At 45.8% G+C, this 18,792-nt stretch overlaps 1 protein-coding gene across 2 annotated transcripts in view; it reads right to left on the bottom strand.

Annotated features, from left to right (window-relative positions):
* Positions 1-18,792, bottom strand: part of GALNT9 (polypeptide N-acetylgalactosaminyltransferase 9) — a 684,555-nt gene that overhangs the window by 450,763 nt on the left and 215,000 nt on the right. The window contains exon 1 of one of the 2 annotated variants that reach the window (XM_044990516.1): positions 6,393-7,085. The exons of the other annotated variant lie outside the window; for it this stretch is intronic. The gene's annotated coding sequence lies outside the window, so the exon portion shown is untranslated. Of the gene's footprint in view, positions 1-6,392; positions 7,086-18,792 lie in introns of those variants that run through there. 2 annotated transcript variants of the gene reach the window in all.

Below are 18,792 nucleotides of genomic sequence, written 5' to 3' on the forward strand. Positions count from 1 at the left end.
CTTGGTTACAAATGCAGAAGTGTGATATAATTCACTAATGCAGGATCACAGCTGTATGTTAAATAAAGCTGACATGCATGTATAGTGTGCGTTATTCCATATAGGCAGAATGGGCCTGGAACAGATGCACAGAGGCAGGGGCGGCTCTAGACATTTCACCGCCCCAAGCAGGGTGGCATGCTGCGGGGGGCGCTCTGCCGGTCGCTGGTCCCGCGGCTCCGGTGGACCTCCCGCAGGTGTGCCTGCGGACGGTCCGCTGGTCCCGCGGCTCCACCGAAGCCACGCGGGACCAGCAGACCCTCCGCAGGGACGCCTGCGGGAGGTCCACTGGAGCCGCCTGCCGCCCTCCCGGCGACCGGCAGAGCGCCCCCCACGGCATGCCGCCCCAAGCACGCGCTTGGCGTGCTGGGGTCTGGAGCCACCCCTGCACAGAGGGCTGGCTTATGCCCTTAGTACAGCTGTGTAGCCCGAGGAAGCACTGTGATTCAGACACACCTCCTAGTCATAATTACTCTCCGGCTTCCAGGAAAGGATAACACATGCTGCTGGTGACACTGCACTGACCAATACGTCGCATGGTAGAGTCAAGGTCCACCTATTCCCCAGCCACCCAGCAGGGAGGGAACATGCAGCCATGCAGTACATGGCAAAGGGAGGAGTCACAGCATATAGGCTACGCTAATCATCGGAAGATTCTTCTGTACTTCCATGCATTTCATTTGGACACCGATGCCCCGACTGCACCAATGTATGGGAGTCAGCTCATCGAAACGGGACCATCCTGTTGTGTTTAAAGAACCACAAGGCAACTCGTTTACAAGGCAGCGCTGAAACTGGCAATTCTCCACAAAGCAGGTTAAGTCGGACCGGTTACACACACAGGATTCCTAGAGAAGGGATGGATCTAAAATAAGGTATAAAAGTTAAGGTAAATAATGAAAAAAAATTCCTTTGCATTAGGGTGGGGATAAGGAAGGACGGAGTAGTGAATTTAATTATCTTCAGCTGTTAACTTAACCAGGCTCGGTTTTCAGCTGGTGTTTCAAAATGCTGCACTGAACCTAACCCAATAGCTCTCAATATCAGCAGAACACTAGGACCAGAGCACGTTCCCTGAGACCAGTGAAGTAGACGGGTCTGCACTGGAGTCCAAAGCACACCTTGGAGATGGAGCCAAAAAAGTCCCTAGCAATAGAACCCTTTGCACAACACAACATACTGCCTGTAATGAATAGTGCTTGGAAAATAGCTGCATCAATAAGTGTCAAATCAATGCAGTCTTTTTCAAGCACTGGTGGGGTGGATTGAGGGTTGAGGAAACCAGGCACTGTAGGATGATGGCAGAAAATGAAGGGCCTTCATATTTAGCTGAATAGAAACAGTTTTTATAAGCAGCGGCATGCCTTGCTGTACTGAGGAATAGTCAAGGGTTTAATTCAGGAGCTATTTATTTCCACCATCTATGGCCCCCATTAGTGTAGTACCCAAGTCCCTTACAATCTTTATGTGTTTATCACCACACCGCTGCTGTGCAGCTGGGCAATGCTATTAGCTCCATTTTACAGCTAGGGAACTGAGGCACAAGGAGACTAAAGGTCTGTCTATCCAGCAATTACACACCTGCGGCTGGCCCACGCCAGCTGACTCTGACTCAGACTCATTGGCTGCTTCATTGCTATGTAGACTTCCTGGCTTGGACTGGAGCCCAGACTCTAGGATCCTTGGAGGTCAGAGAGTCCCAGAGCTCAGGCTCCAGACCGAGTCTGGACGTCTACACAGCAATGAAACAGCCCCGCAGCCTGATCTCCGCGAGCCTGAGTTGGCTGGCATGGGCCAGCCGTGGGTTTTTCTTTGCTGTGTAGACAGACCCTAAGTGCCTGGCCCAAGGTCTCACAGGAAATCTGTGACACAGAAGGGAACTGAACCCAGTTCTCTTGAGTTACAGGTGAGCACCTTAACCACTGCACTAGCCTTCCTCTCCCGTTCCGCTTGCCTTTTAACAACAAAAACCAGGAGGGAAAAATCTGTATCTCATTCTCTCTCCTCTTTATAGCATGGCACCCAATAACAAAATCTGTGGGGAAGTAGAGATCTGCACAAGAGGTTTCTTTCTACCACTTACTAACACCTCCCAGAAAGGGATTGACACCTCTCCTGAGTATCGAGAGAAGAACTGATTTTTGAACATTGACCACGGATGTGTCCCACTCTTCAGTTTTGTGGGGCAAAAAAGCGAGCATGTTTCCATTCCTATAACACATTGGCTGGTGGATAGTCAGGGAGGTACAGGATGGACCAGCTTTGCAGACATTAGGAGCACACAGCTGAGAGTGTCCCTGTGTGCATCTACTTTCCAATTCCACTGCTGGATGCCCACAAGCTGGGGAGGTCTTAACCCTGTCCGTGCCACAACTTGGACTTGTGATTGTTTAACTTACGATAGAGGCATGGTCACCTGCACCAGTTACACGTAACAACTCCCCCAGCAGAGATTTTTGGTACCACAGCTACATTTGTGTCTGTGCTTACCATGCCATGTCACATCTTCTCTATCGGCACCTTGGGAGAAAATCAGGACAGCTAGTGGGACAGAGTCCCCAGAGGGCATATAGGATGAGCAGCATGTGGGGCAAAGTATTCTGTGATGTCCCTAGTGAGCTAGGAAGACTGGCCAAATCAGCGACAGGTGCTTATGGTGTCTTTTCCACATGGGGGCGGAAGCACCTAATTACAGGCAAACAACCGCGTCATGGCTTAAGGCCCCGAGATCAGTGCCCCATTGTGCCAGGCAGTGTACAAACACATAGCAAGAGACAGTCTGTGCCCCAAGGAGCTCACACGCGAAATAGATCGGACAGGCAAAGAGTGGGAGGGGAAACAAGAGGCACAGAAAGACCCCGTGTCATAACCCAGGCCACACAGAAAGTCAGAACTGGGAACACAAGGCAACTTCCCTGCCTCCCAGTCATTTGCCCTGCCCACGCGGTCTCTCAAGAGATCCAGTTACGCCAGCATCTGGTTACAGGCTCAGATGAAAGTGCCAGTGTGGACGCAGCCTTCATCAGAGTGAGACAAGTCTACCTACTACTCTTCTGTCTGTTTCTTATTTGTCTCTGCTCTTTTTGAGACACCACTGGGAATAACTTGCTCAACCTGTAACTGAGACTACAGAGCATTATTAATCCTGTAGCTTTGAAGTAAACGGGGCCAGCCTATGCATTTAGCTGGCAATATAATTCATGTGTGTCTTTACAGCCGAGCAAAAAGATGATTAATCTGTGTCTAAGTTCACACAAGGCAGTAGAAGCTTTAATCCCCAGCAGTTGGGTTTTTCACTCTACTGTATTTTAAGGGAGGACATTTCTGTCCAGGTGCAGAGTAGTTGTAAATGCTGGAAATTCCATTTACGGGGGTTTTTGGATGAGCAAATATAAAAACAGGCGAGGTCTGTAGGTAGCGGATGTCGGAGGAGTTCGATTGACATCAAAGGAAGGTCCCTGTTTTACACCACTTGAGAACCTGGCCTAATCTGTGTTTATAATGCAGGGAGATAAAGGCATCAGAGCAGTGAGCTAGCCTGAATTTCTCAAAACAATCTTCCCTTAGACCTGGATCGCTGCCTATCTACAAGGGTGAGTGTGAAAATGGATGAACAGTTTTTCCTTTCCTCAATACTTTTCCATGTTCCCAAATGTGTCTGCCACGTATAATTTAAAATTTTAGGCATATCTGGTCATACTCCCACATCTGCCCACCCCTCTAAGTTCTCCAGGCATAGGAGCAGATTCTCCCCTTGCTTGCACAAGTGAAAGTCAGGGATAACACGAGAGGAAGCCAGCAGCATAAACTTGTGTCAGTGAGATTAGTTCAATAGTCTCCAAAGCTACTAACAGCACATTATAAACAATGGAAAGTCTCAAAAACTGTTGTTGGTAGAATGCACCAAAGGCACCCATGACACTTAACTCAGACATCAAAGGACAAGCTGATGCAACACTGCCCTTTTACAGGCACAGGTTTTAGTGGAGGCACATTTGCGCACACAATTGGGGATGAATTTTCTACAGAGTACACGGGGAAACAGGCTGATACGTAATCACTGTTATTACTGGGATTTGTACATGTACAGTAATTTCCCCTACAAAGGGCTGAAAAACGTTCTCCATTGTGGTCTTGATTGCACCTCTATAGAAGCATCTTCCATGCAAAGAATGAGCCCCACAAACTGCAAGAGGATTGTGTGGTTTGGATTTTTAAGTTTTTGTATCAGTCTATCATGAGTGATGTTTGTTAACAATATTGCAGTACGGCAATCTGTCCAGGGGGACAATAATCTGTTCAAATAGCTTTGTAGGAGCAGATGGATTTCCTAACTTTTGAGTGCTTGACTTTGCAACCTTAATAATGTTCTTTCAATGTAGTTTGTGTGTGTAAATAAATATCTCCAAACTAGGCCAGTTCTTTATTTTATCTGAACTGCTGCACCCAGTCCTACATCGCATTTTCCATAAACACTTGGCAGTCACAGCCTTGGGAACACCAGATGCTTCTTGAGAAAGGAAACTCGACTGTTATTCTTTTGCATTAATCAGCTGGGGGTGCCATTTTTGGGCTTTTGCTTCAGACCTATTCACAGGATAAACAGCAGCATGGACTTGGAGACGTGGGCAAAGTTTTCAAAACGATGGCCTCTCTTTTGTGTGATCCCCCTCTCTTTTTTCCCTCCCTCCCCCCCAAATTTGAGGTGGAACTCTAACTAATTACACCTCTGCTTACAATATTAAGTATTCAGGTTTGCACCCTTGATTCATTTGCAGATAAAGGGGGGTGCAAGTGTTGGGGTACTAGCTGCATCCACACACGGGAATGCCAACCTCCACTCTTATTATGAGGCAACAGCAGCGGCATTTCAGAAGCCCCCAGAGACCCCAACTGAGATCAACAGGCTGATGTGCTGGGTGTTGTACAAACACACAGTGAGAGATAATGCCTGCACCAAAGAGCTTACAGCCTAAACAGACAAGCCAAACAGAGGGTGGGATAGGAAACTAAAGTACAAAGGGAAAGTGACTTGCTGAAGGTCAGACACTAGGCCATGCTGCCTCCTTTTTTTAAAATACCCCAATAATTAAACTACAGAGATGAATGACTTAAAAAAAACGAAACAGAAAGTGGTGTATTGCTCTCGCAGTGTCCAGCACTCATTTGTTCTCACAGGAGGTGCAAATGCCAGTCTTTGCAATGGCCTTGAAGAGGTGGGCGGGGAGGGGGGGAGAAATCAGGATCAAGAAGCGTGCCCATAAGGTCCGTGTACGATTGCACCGGCAGTCACTTTACAATCTCCGGGGCGCACGCTCTCTTGGCCTCAGCAGGGTTGCACATGTGTACAAAGTGGTGTCTCACTGTGTAGGAATCTAGCACGAGACCTGTCTCACTAGGGACTGGTTAGCAGAGGCCTAGAGGTTACCCGCCAAACTCCTTCTCAATTTAAAGAAAAAAGGGTAACTGCCGCCCATCATTCCTGTACAGTCGAGCACAGCTGGATGAAAATGAGCCACAGAGGGAATTCCGTTTTGTTTGGCATTTCATTTTTGTCGGGCAGATGTTTTCCGGGCACCACAGACTCTTGCTTTAATTTGCCTCGTTAATAATATGGAGCAGAAAACCTTGATTAACAAAATAATTAGCAAGCATTTTAAGTCCTTCTACTGTAGGTTGAATCCTTGAAGCAGGGAAATACAACAGTGATACTGTGAGAGCGATAAGGGCCCTTAAACAGCAAAGGGACACAGGGACTTCAACGCAGCCCCCCTGAAGCCCCTGCCCAGCCTCTCTGGGCTGTGAGATCAGGAGCCTGTCACTCCTCCCCACCCCCAGCACAGTCCTGACAAGCCAGTGCTATGAACACAATTGGCATACCATGGATGTAGGCATACATAATAATGTGTTGACACAAATATATGGAAAATACATACTCAGTATAGTTCTCTGTGGAGCTAAGTATGGTAGAAAAAGCAAGCGCATGTTTTATTTACCAGGGCGACTCATTTTCAGGCTAGCTTTCTGTAGTAAAAGAGCTTAATAATGTTGTTGAAGGCAGTAAGATAGATATCTATAAATAGGACTCAGGAGCAGTCTATGGTACTTTTACATGAAATTTTAATGGCAAGAGAAACAGCGTTCATGCACTGTACTTGGCAACTTTTTGAAGACATTCCTACCTACACAGGCTCATCATGGAAATATCCTTGTGGTAGCTTAGACAGATAACATGAAAGGGTTTATACGGATTCATGCTGTAGCTTTTTTAAGGAACCCTCCCCCGCACTCCTTCACAGAACCCAGCCAGCATCCCTAGCTGTTAGAAATGGGTGTGTACGAGCACCGCTTACCTGCTCCAGCATCAGGATGTTTCTGCTGCCTCAGTTTCCACTCCAGTTTGGTGCCTCAGTTTCCCCTTGATCTTGGGTGGTTGGGCTCTCTGGGGAAAGCAATGAAGTTCTGACCCTCCAGGGTCAGCGGAACTCCTTAACAACATACATTTGTCTCTAGCTTGTTCTGGGCCACAGCTTTCACTCCTCAGTGCAGAAGGCTGCCAGTCAAGATACACCCTCCCCAGGCTAAACAGTAAAATAACGCTTTGCCTGTTGGTGTAGGGCTCACAAAAGTTCCTTCACCCTTGGGCCACAGGTGTTTTCACATCATCTCATCTAGGTGGAATTGTAGCAGGGCCCAGCCCCAGGACTGAAAGCCAGGAAAGAGCTGGCTGCCCTTTACCTACGAGTTACACTCTGCTTTACAGCTCCTAGCACCACTTCCAGTATCACCAGTCTCTTTTGCAGGGACCCCGCAATGCGTTAGCACAGCCCACCTGGGCTCCTTCTCACAGTTCTTGTGGCTCAGGCATCTTCCCTGGGCTTAAACACACGGTTGCTGGGCCCCTCACATGGAGAGATTCCCAACAGCTGCTGCAGTTCTTCTAATTCCCTCCACTGAGAGTCCCACATCAAGTCCTGCCTCAACAATGGTCTCTTCAGATTTAGCACAGAGCTTCCTTATATAAACCTGCCCCAATCTCCCAGCAAGCTTTGCGGCTAGCTTGCAGTCACATGATCCTGACCGGGCTCTACGGGTCCCACAATGCCTGTCCATAAAGGGCCAGACCTTGGAGCTGGGATGGGCTGACCCAAGCCTGCTCTTAAAGGGACAGGGCACCCATTTAAAGAAAGTAATAAGTGACTCAAATCTTCATTATCATTATTATTATTTGTATTGCAGTAGCACCTGTTACTTAGCTAGTCACTGCTGAGAATTACTTTCAATCCAGGGTAGAAGAATTGCTGCATTCATATCCTGGTTTTACAAATAGGGAACTAAGGCACAGAGAGATTAAGCAATTTGACCAAGACTGCAGGTTTATGGCAGGACTAGGAATTGAACCCACATCCCCTAAAGCACAGTTCAGCGCTGTAACCACAAGGCCATCCTTCTCCAGCAAAACACCCCCTCAAACTTTTACTGATGATTGAAAAAGTTCAGGTAACTGTCCCCTTTTTTTTCCTCACTTCTCTACTTCCTAGTTGTTACTGGAAGCAGAAATACCAAAGTATTTTGAGAATGGATATTTTGGCCCAAATAGGAATAGAAAGTACAGAATTGCCCACCCCAGATGCTGAAAAATTATGACAGTTCCTCCTCCCCCAAAATCATGAGACTGGTATGAGATAGGGTTGCCAATCCCCCTTCCCGCTGTTTGGCCAGGAGTCTCCTGGAATCAGGCTTGATCTCCCAGAGGCTACTGAAGCCAAATCGGGAGATTTTAGACTACTAAAAGACCGGTGGCACAGCAGGACTAAGGCAGGCTCCCTACCTGCCCTGGCCCTGCACCACTCCTGGAAGCAGCCAGCACATCCCTGCGGCCCCTGAGGGGTGGGGGCAGAGGGTCTCTGTGCGCTACCCCCCAACAAGTGCCAACTCCATAGCTCCCATTGGCCGGGAATCCCAGCCAATGGGAGCTGTGGGGGCGGTGCCTGCAGGTAGGGGCAGACCATGGAGCCACTTGTCCACTTCTGAGCCTAGGAGCCGGACATGCCAGCTGCTCCCCGGTAATCACCCGAGATAAGTGCTGCCTGGCCGGAGGCCACACCCCCTCCTACACACACCCCAACCCCCTGCCTTGTACCCACACTCCCTCCCAGAGCCTGCACCCCCTGCCCCAGCCCTGAGCCCCCCTGGACCCAAACTCCCTCCCAGAGCCCGCACCCCCTCCCGCACCCCAACCCCCTGCCCCAGCCCTGAGCCTCCTCCCACATCCAAGCCCCCTTCCACACCCAAACTCCCTCCCAGTGCCCGCACCCTGCACCCCCTTCTGCACCCCAACCTCCTGCCCAAGGCTCAGCCCGGAGCCCCCTCCCACACTCGGAACCCCTCAGTCCCACCCCCCATCTCAGAGCCCGCATCCCCTGCCGCATCCCAACCCCCTGCCCCAGACCAATGAAAGTGAGTGAGGGTGGGGGAGAGCAAGCAACGGAGGAAGGGGGTATGGAGAGAGTGGGGCCAGGGCCTCAGAGAAGGGGCGGGGTAGGGGGCGGGGCAAGGCTGTTTGGCTTTGTGTGATTAGACAGTTGGCAACCCTAGCATGAGATTATTTTTAAAGTGATAAATATTGGGTGCTTTTTATTTGCTTTCTGTTTTTTGAGCCTTTAGGGTAGAATTGGGTCACATTTTCAAGCTATTCTCTGCAACCATTAAACTTACTTTTAAAAAAATAAAAGCTGACATTTTCACGTAATCACATGAACCAGGGAGCTGGGACCACCAAATATTATGCGATTCACAAGAACATTGTTAGCCTTGGCAACACTGGAGGTAATGGGAACATTAGCCTATTGTTCTGGGTTATTTCTGAATTTGCAAGTTTAGTTTTCCAGGAAAATTAAAACCATGTGGGGGTAGGAGTAGGGGAATGTAAAGAAATCAGTTCTAAGTTAATTTTAGTGCTTGTGCAGGAAGTCAGGTTGACAGTCCTGCACACACCAAATCTTCTCTTTCCCCACAGGCCGGGTACAGTACAGACAATGACAGTACCGATTCCTCCACTTGCTTTGCCATTTACAAACTGCAGCGTAGAATGCAGATCATGTTAAAAATTGTACAGTCTGGATGCCATTTGCCTTGCACAACAACAACTTTATTGGTCCCACAATTTACCAATAGTGTTGCATATTCTGATTCATCAGCAGAAAATATGCTTTATATTAACTATCTACGTAACCTTGTGTCTATTAAGCTGTATCTCTTCTCTGTAAGTCCCGTAATAGATAGTAAAACCAGTCCTTATATTTTACATCTGTGCTCCAGCCCTCTTAATGAGGCTTTTGTGTTCTAGATGAATAATTAAAACTATTACTAGCCTATGACATCACACCACATGAACAATACAGCTGAAGGTGTTGGCTGTCATGCTGATAATTACTTCTAACATTCTTTATTGACTTTTTCTAACTGAAAGGATCTTTATGAGTGAACAGCCTCAATCAGCCACTTCTTATTCTTAGCTAAATATGTCCACATACTGCAGCTCTTGAAAATCTTACCATTCATCTCCCTATCTCTGTTTCCTGTGGCCTTTGCTATATCTAATATTAATTGGGTCTCCAGTTTATCCTAAATGCAATCCATCTTCCATGGCTTCTTTAAAGATTTTGTCTTCCTGGTCCTCAGCACATATAATGCTACTTCAAAACCAAAAGGGATTACCTTTTTATTTGCTTTTGTGCATTTCAAATAATGCATAAAATCCACTTGGAATTCAAGGTGAGAAATTATTTTTATAAGCAATGATAATTTGCAGTGATATCTGCTAATTTCCATCATAATAAGTTTATTTATGTACATTGCATATCAATTTCCAAATATGTATAGCTGGTACAGTGAGTAGCAAAGCCGCCTAAATCCCTCTTTTAGCATTCTCCTCCCACTGCTTTAATTACTTATAATTAATAATTATTTATAAGTATGATGTTGTGTATTGCAACACCCCATTGTTTTTCTCCCCTCACCCACTTCAAACACTATGCACTGCACATGTAATAAAAGAACAATCAATGTGCCTATCTTGAAATTGCTCAAAAAGCTTCCAAAACTGCATTTCTATTACTGGTTGCTGTGTGTGTTTATTCAAATGCCGGAGAAAGATAATAAATGCCTCTGCCTTTAGTCATTTGGTTTCTTAGCATAATGCAAGAATATTCTGCTGCCACAGCTCATTTGTCAAGCATCTAGATGTCTTTATGATGTGCATGTCCGTAATTGTCTTCCAAGTGTTTTTTTTTTTAAACCATTCTTATGAGACTGGAAGTGTAATAATCTGACACATCTCATCTTTGTTTTACAGCTTTACAAAGTTATACAGGGCTGGGATTGTTAAAAGAAGTCTAAGGGAGTAAGCTTCCCAAGTCCCATTGCTCTAAAATGTGTTTGGGACCACGAATCTCCCAGTCCAAAGCAAGACAAGTTTGTTTTGTGCAGTATCTCTCATACCAACTCTATCGTAAAATTTTTCACAGAGTTTGAATAATATAATGATGGACGTAAATAATAAATTGCAAGAAGAGAGGTGGGACAAAAACCAATGTTTTCCTCTGAGATTTGAAACAAGGTGGAAAGTCATTTGTAGTGGAGCGATGAGGCTGTTCCGGATGGGAAAAAGGTGCCACACTAACAGTGGCTAGACTGAATGGGGGAGTCAGGAGACACAGAGAAAGAAAATGTCCATGGGGAACTAACAGCCAGTGTAAGAGAAGATGATGATGACATGAATGAGGACTTCATTTTCCCCATTCCTTATTCATGATACTATTCCAAGATCATAATTGTAGACACATGATGCTACAGTGCTCAAGAAATGAATCATGCTTCATGGAAAATCACCTCTACAGCAAACTCACCAACAGACCATTGCAAATTCAGGTAGGCAGAGACCAGGCAGTTGGAGCTGGTGAAGCTTAGGTTTGCTTGTGCTTTTGATGTCCTATAGCTGTGGTTAGAAACAGAGATTTGTCCTTTGAATGCCTTCCAGTAGTGGCTACCATTGCTTTGTAAGATGTGCCCTGCAGTGCCTGTGGTAAAAGGAGTATATCCTCCATTATTTTTAAAAGATAAGTGTACATTAAGCAGAGAGACTAACAGCTAGACAAAGAGGAAGGCAGATTTCATCACAGGGCTCTGGCAAGGCCCTGCAAGCATGACCTAGAACATCTTACGACCCTGCCGGGCCAGTTTTGAACAGAGACTGCAATATCACATGTTGGTTTTATGCCAAGGACAAATGTCTACAAGTGCCTAGTGTGAATACAAAATTCACTAAAATGTGTCTCCTCAGTCAGCACCTGAGTTTACCTCTTCACCGATGAAAAGCCAGTAAACCGATGCATTGAGCCACCTACACACTCACGCTACATAAAACTTAGCACAACAGGTGATGATAGCATAATTTGACTGTGGTTTCCCCGATCCCCCAAATGCAGCACGAGTAAAGGAAATGTTTACAGTACTGCTACCAAAAATCCTATCACTCTCTGAACACACACACACCTCTCGTTGTCCTAATCGGGGAGTAGCTTCCAGGGACTAGATTGTAACTGTTCCACTACAGGCCAAAGCCAGAACACATCTGCAGCCTTTCCTGTGTAATCCCATTGGCTGCCTGTCTGTTACCTTGACACCCTCCCACTTCCACAGCCTGACAGAAAACGTCTCGCTGGAAATCAGCCGCCATCGCTACACACCGGGCGAGGCGGCGTTTACCTAATCTGCAGAGCAGGCACATCCACTCAGGGAGAAAAAAAGAAAAATCACAGGCAATTTGTCAGCGCATTAGCTGGTAATTCAGACAGAAATGTTAGATCTTGAGGCAAAGCTCCTGGCTGACAGCGGAATGTTATTGACTTTGACAGATCACTGATGACATATCCACTCCCTCTATCAGGAGCAAGGCTACATTTAGACACACTTAAATTTTCATTCAGATCCAAGATTAACCCACCGAGGGGGCAATGGGGAAAAGACAGAGGTTTTTTGACATGTATTTATTTTTTTATCCATTTGTTTAGCTCTTGCACCTCAGAGCTCATGGCCCTGATTAGTTCCTGTAAAACCCAGTGGGGCTCACAAAATTAATTGTTACGCAGGCTTAGAAATAACCATCCCTTTTTGCTTCCAGGCTGCCGTGCCTGCCTCGTTAATGCTGCTTATTCTTCTGCCATAGCTCCAGAGTTGATTTAGAAAGCATGGAATCTGTACAGATTTGACCAAATACATCTCACCATCATCTTGTGCACCCCACTCAGCGACGTTCACTTGATATCTCTCATACTTTGATAGTAAGCTCTTTGGAGTAGGAATCATTTGTTCATTTTGAGTGTGTACGGTACCTAACACAAAAGGACTCTGAACCTTGATTGGCGGCCTACAAATAATGATACTGTTATAGGCATGGTTAAATCTCGCTGGGGAGTCTAACAGCATTCAGGATAAATGTAAAGACGTATATGGGCCTCAAACCAAAACACAGGCACATGTGAGTCCACTCAGGAATTAGAACTAGGTCGGTGGAGGCAAAAGTCAGAAAGAGAAGATTACTCATTCATTAAAACATGGCTTTGAACAAGGCCCAAAGTTTTATTCCAGGGCTCCTTTAATGAAACATGCCACGGCCACTCTTGTTTAGCTCTGATGAGCAGCCTCAAAGCAAGGGAGAAATCGTTCTTCAGGAGATATATGCAGCAGTGACAAGTTTTTGTGGAGCATTGCTTGGTGGAGTTGTGTGTGACTATGGGTGGAGGGAGGGAGAGAAAGACCAGTGAAGCAGGGAGAGATAGCTAGGACAGTCCCCGGTCTGAACATGAAGAGGGAGCATGGGCCTGAGTAAAGCCTAGAGAGACAGAGCTTTGGGGACTCAGTGCTGGCTGAACCGTGAGCAAAGAAACTATCTCCTGTGGTTTGACTCCTGCTGTGTTCAGGGAACCGGGACTTTGTATGGTCTTTGTGAACAAACAGGACTGCAACAAAGATACATGACTCCATCATCAATTTCTGATCCTAACAGAAACAACCTGCAGGCTCCTGAACTTTGGCTAACTATTCAGGCCATAAAGAGGAAACAAACAACAAACATAATTGGACTAGCTGGCTACAGTTTTCAAAACTGGGTGTCTAAAAGGAGTCACTCTTTTCTTGAGCTCCTAATTGAAAATCCCACACTTTAATCCACATTTAAGCATCTAACTAAGTAGTTTGATTTTCAGAGATGCTGAGCACTGACTTCAGACCAAGCTTCAGATAACATTTGAATGGCCATACAGGGTCAGCCCAATGGTCCAGCTAGTCCAGTATCTTGTCTCTGACAGTGGCCAGAGCTAGTGGCTTCAGAGGTAATGAACATAACAGGGTGATTTTAAGTGATCCATCCCCTGTCGTCCAGTCCCGGTTTCAGGCAGTCAGAGGTGTAGGGACACCAAAGCGCATGGGGTTGCATCCCTGACCATCTTGGCTAAAAGCCATCGATGGACCTATCCTCCATGTATTTACCTAATGCTTTTTTGAACCTCATTATACTTTTGGCCTTCACAACATCCCCTGGCAATGAGTTCCACAAGTTGACTGTGCATTGTGTGAAGTACTTCCTTATATTTGTCTGATACCTACTGCCTCCTAATTTCATTGGGTGACCCCGATTCTTGTATTATGTGAAGGGGTAAATAACACTTCCCTGGTCACTTTCTTAATGCCAGTCATGATTTTATAGACCTCTATCATATCCCCCCTTAATAGTCTCTTTTCAAAGCTGAAAAGTCCCAGTGTTATTAATCTCTCCTCATATGGAAGCTGTTCCATACCCTTAATAATTTTCGTTGCATTTCCCTGCTCCTTTTCCAATTCTAATATATCTTTTTTTGAGATGTGGTGACCAGAGTGCAGTATTCAAGGTGTGGGTGTACCGGGGATTTATACACTGACATTATGACATTTTCTTTTGCTCAACAACTCTGAAAATCAGAAGCACTTAATGGAGGTATCTAAATTTGGATTTAAGTGTCTAGCTTTAGACTCTCATGTTTGAAAATTTTGGCCATTATTCATTGGAGATAATATTCATTTTGCGTTTAGCACCTTTCCCCCTGCTTACAAAACATTCACAAACAAACCCGATTGCTGGGGATGTGTTTGTTATTCTTAAGTATTTGCTGAATGATGAGTTAGTTTAATTTAGAGAGACAATTTTCAGAGGTTCTCATGTGAATGAGCAAAGGTGATCCAGGATTCAGCTCCTCATACCTCCAGAAGAGAGTCCTGAATTTTCAGCATGTTACAGAATGACAGCCAACAGTGAAAACAGAACCAGACAAATCTGCAGTACTTGGCTCATGACGCTGTGTGCAAATGCAACCCTGTGGTTCATTTTATATGAAGTAGGCTGCAAAATCAACACCCTGCAGGTCTGAATTCAATAAGCACAAACCTCCAAGACAGCATTTTACCCCGCCTCTGCACCAGGACCGGGGACAATTATATAATCTCTAGGTCTCTTGCAGTCAGATCCCTGATTGGTGTTTTCAAGAGGGACGTGGTAGCATCCATTCCCCTCCCACTGCCTCTTGGATGGTTTCTTCCCCAGACATTCAGGGCAAAGAGACTATTTTCTTTCTTTCTTGGGAAACATTTCTTTGCTTTAATCTGTCTTGTGAATGTTAGGAACTATTAGGGAACAGACTGATAATAAGACAGTAAATACCATAATGCCGCTATATAAATCCATAGTACGTCCACACCTTCAATACTGCCATGCAGTTCTGGTTGCCCCGCTTCAAAAGAGATATATTAGAATTGGAAAAAGTACAGAAAAGGGCAACAAAAATTATTAGGGGTATGGAGCAGCTTCCATATGAGGAAAGATTTAAAAGACTGGGCTGTTCATCTTGGGAAAGTGACAACTAAGGAGGCAACTGATAGATGTCTATAAAATCATGACTGGTGTAGAGTAAGTGCATAAAGAAGTGTTATTTACCCCTTCACATAACACAAGAACCAGGGGTCACCCAATGAAATTAATAGGCAGCAGATTTAAAACAAACAAAAGGAAGTACTTCTTCACACAAAGCACAGTCAACCTGTGGAACTCATTGCCAGGGGATGCTGTGAAGGCCAAAAGTATAACAGGGTTCAAAAAAGAACGAGGCAAGTTCGTGTAGGACACGTCCATGAATGGCTAACAGCCAAGATGGTCAGGGATGCAACCGCAGGCTCTGACTGACTGCCAGAAGCTGGGACTGGATAAAAGAAGATGGATCAGTCAATAATTGCCCTGTTCTGTTCATTTTCTCAGAAGCATCTGGTACTGGACACTGTCTGAAGACAGGATACTGGGCTAGATGGACCACTGGTCTGACCCAGTATGACCATTCTTATGTGATGAGTTTTTGGTTCAAACCAACCTAAAATCTCAATGAAAACAAATAAGTTTCACCTGATTTCATATCAAAATTGTGCAAAATAGAATATTTTGCTTGATTTTTGATGCAAAACCAGGAATTGCCCTAATATGGTCAAAACTGTGCCCAGGTTTGCGAGCTTTAGCATGGCCTTTAACTAGGCCAGATACTAGTTGTTTGGTTATTTGAGAACATTTCATAGAAATGTAGGGCTGTAATGGACCTTGAGAGGTCATCTAGACCATCCCCGAGTGCTGAGGCGAGAGCAAGTATACCTGGACCATCCCTGACAGGTGTTTTGTGCTCACAACCCCTCCCAGATTGGCGTCATCAGCAAATTTTATAAGCATGCTTTCCACTCCATTATCCAAATCATTAATAAGAATATTGGTTGACAGACTCATGCAGGACCCTTCTGGCTCCATCCTCCCCAGTTCAACAGCGAACCAGTGAGTACTACTCTTTGAGTCGGCTTTTTTCAAACAGCTGTGTGCCCATTTTATACTAATTTCATCCAGACCACATTTCCCTAGTTGGCTTATGAGAGCGTTGTGGGGAACTGTGTCAAAAGCCTTACTAAAATAATGATATATCATGTCTACTGCTTCCCCCTATCCACTAGGCCAGGAACCCTGTCAAAGAAAGCTATCTTCTCCTCCCAGTGGTCCAACTGTAATGTGGCACTAAGCAGGGCTGGGAAAGAAATCTAGGGCCTTTTCCCTCCCTCCACCCCCCACCTATGCCAGAGTACTTCCATTGGACTTGAGAGTTACTCCTGACTGAGGGTCTCATTCAGCAAGTGCTTACTATAGGCACACGAGAAGTGCCACTGAAGCCAATGGGACTGTGAAGTTAGACACATGCTTCAGCACCTCAATAAGCTGTAGTGAGCAAGAAGGTTTCATTTAACCCATGACGCATGCACTCGTTTAAAGAGACTCCTCTCCCACATCAGCTAGCGTCCAGAAAGCAGCTGTTAACTTTCAACACACTAAAGGCCAAAGACAATTAAAGATCAAGCCACCACAGAGGTTAAATCAGTGCATCATTTGCCAGGGAGCCGTGAGTCGTTAACCTTTCCACTGGCACGCAGAACTAAGAGCTGGAAGATAAACACATTGGGCAGGAAACAAATTGGTTCATTCAAATGCTATTAATGTGTGCGCCCTTGGAGGCCACGTTTATGCTTTTGGAAAATTACAGATTCATACATAATGAAGCGGGATATAGCTCACAGATTACCGCCAGGGTGCAGAGCCCAAGATTAGGATTTATGGCAGGCACCTAATTCCCTAAACCTTTGCCAATTAAACTTTTACAAATGTAACTCTGCGTAGTTCGTTGCTGTCTTTGGTTTCTGTCATTTGAGTTTTCATTTTGTATTGAAACCGAGTGTCCATGAACGTGGTGTATGATTTATTGAGGTTATTATTTACATCACCATAAAACCCAGCAGCCCTATTGTGCTAGGTGCTGCTCATAGATCTAGACAGCCCCTACGTTGAGGAGCCTGCATTCTATATGGACACGACAGACAAGGGTTGTTATTTCCATTTTACAGATGAGGAACTGAGGCACAGAGATTAAGTGGCTTGCCTGGGATCACAGAGAGAATATGTGGCAGAGCTAGGAACTGAATCCAGATCTCCTGAGACCAATCCAGTGCCTCAGCCACCAAGCCATCCTTCCTCTAGTCCACTTTGCTTCTCCTTTAGTAGAAATTCCGCTCTCAACAGAGAAGGCCAAGTTCCCATTTAACAGTATTGAAGACTTCCAGCAGCAAGAACAACGAAAATAGTTGCTTTCAGGGCACAGCTAGTACTTGCTGCTACTGCCAGTCCCCAGGGTGACCCCGGAGCTAGCAGAAACCAGCCATGCTGTTGAGGTGATTAAAAAATAAAATAAGATAAGTTTAAGCACGTGCGGTCACAAAATTGTTACATACGTTTAGGGCATAAAAGCCTTCACTGCTCAGATTCCTTTACTCAACTCCTCCTCATAGTTATTAATAATGAATGAATTAGCTCACCCTGTTAGCCTGCAGAGACTGGCCTTCCATGAAACAAAGTGCAGAGTATAACCTCCCTCTCCCCCCCAAAGAGGCCACAGGCCAGAAGTGAGTAAATATCCAGATTGCATGGAAAGCCTCCCAGCAAGAGAGAATGTGGCTGCAGAGAGAAGAATGCAGCCAGGAAACTGATATGCCACCAAATATTCCTACTGTAGCTATGAACAGAGACAAGAAAAATGCAGGGTGCTACCATTGGATTGTAAAAATCCAAGTAACTGGTTTCATTTTTGTTAGTTTATAGGTACAGTATTTCCTTTGCTACAAAGCAAGTTTTGAAGTTCTAATGTTTTGCATGGAACATATTGTAAGGACATGGACAGATCCGCAGCTGGCGTTATTTGGGGTAGCTCCAATGACTTTAATTGAAGCTACAGAATTGACACGTGTTGCAGATCTGCTTCAAAGAACTAACAGTCCTTTCCGAACTGGGAGACAGACGGCAGTAGCCTTATGCCAGGAAAATGCTTACAGACACTCTTTTAGAAGGATGGCCAGCCTAGATGATGTAGGGAGATCAGGGCCGGCTCCAGGCACCAGCGAAGGAAGCAGGTGCCTGGGGCGGCCAATAGAAAGGGGCAGCAGACCGTCCGTTGTTGGGGCAACACATCCGGGGAGACAGCGGCGGCAGTTCGGCGGTCGCTCAATCGGTCCGCTTCGGTCTTCGGCGGCAATTCGGCAGCAGGTCCTTCATTCCTTGTCTTCCTCTTCGGTGGCACTTTGGCAGCAGCTCAATCGGGTTTTTTTTTCCCTCCCTTTCCCCCCCCCCCCCCCCCCACCGCTTGGGGAGGCAAAAAAGCTGGAGCCGGCCTTGAGGGTGATATTTTTACTCAGTGCACTAATTTATTCCCCATATAGAAACTTGTGGGCCTGTGTGGGAATTGGTTTGGTTTGGGGCTTTTGTTTTTTTTTTTACCACCATTTCCTGTTTATATTGCTGTATACACAATCAATGATTCTACTTGAAAGCCCTTCAGGTACCAAAGTCCCCATGTCCCCAGAGAGCAACAACCAGCATAAAAACAAACACTGTGCCTTTAACATTCCCCCCTCCCAAGTCTCCAGCTGCAGCTGCCGCAGCTTGGTCAGCTCACGGAGAATGGCCTGTTTGTTTTGGAAGGCGCTCAATTCCCTCAGCTACTCTGTCTACAATGGTGAAGACGGAGGAAGGTTTCGAGTTTCATCTGTAGAACAGTTTTAAAACGCGACAAACGGCTCCCCGGAGGAGGAATG

This window comes from Mauremys mutica, chromosome 16, assembly GCF_020497125.1.
Source record: "Mauremys mutica isolate MM-2020 ecotype Southern chromosome 16, ASM2049712v1, whole genome shotgun sequence".
Classification (NCBI taxonomy): domain Eukaryota; kingdom Metazoa; phylum Chordata; order Testudines; family Geoemydidae; genus Mauremys; species Mauremys mutica.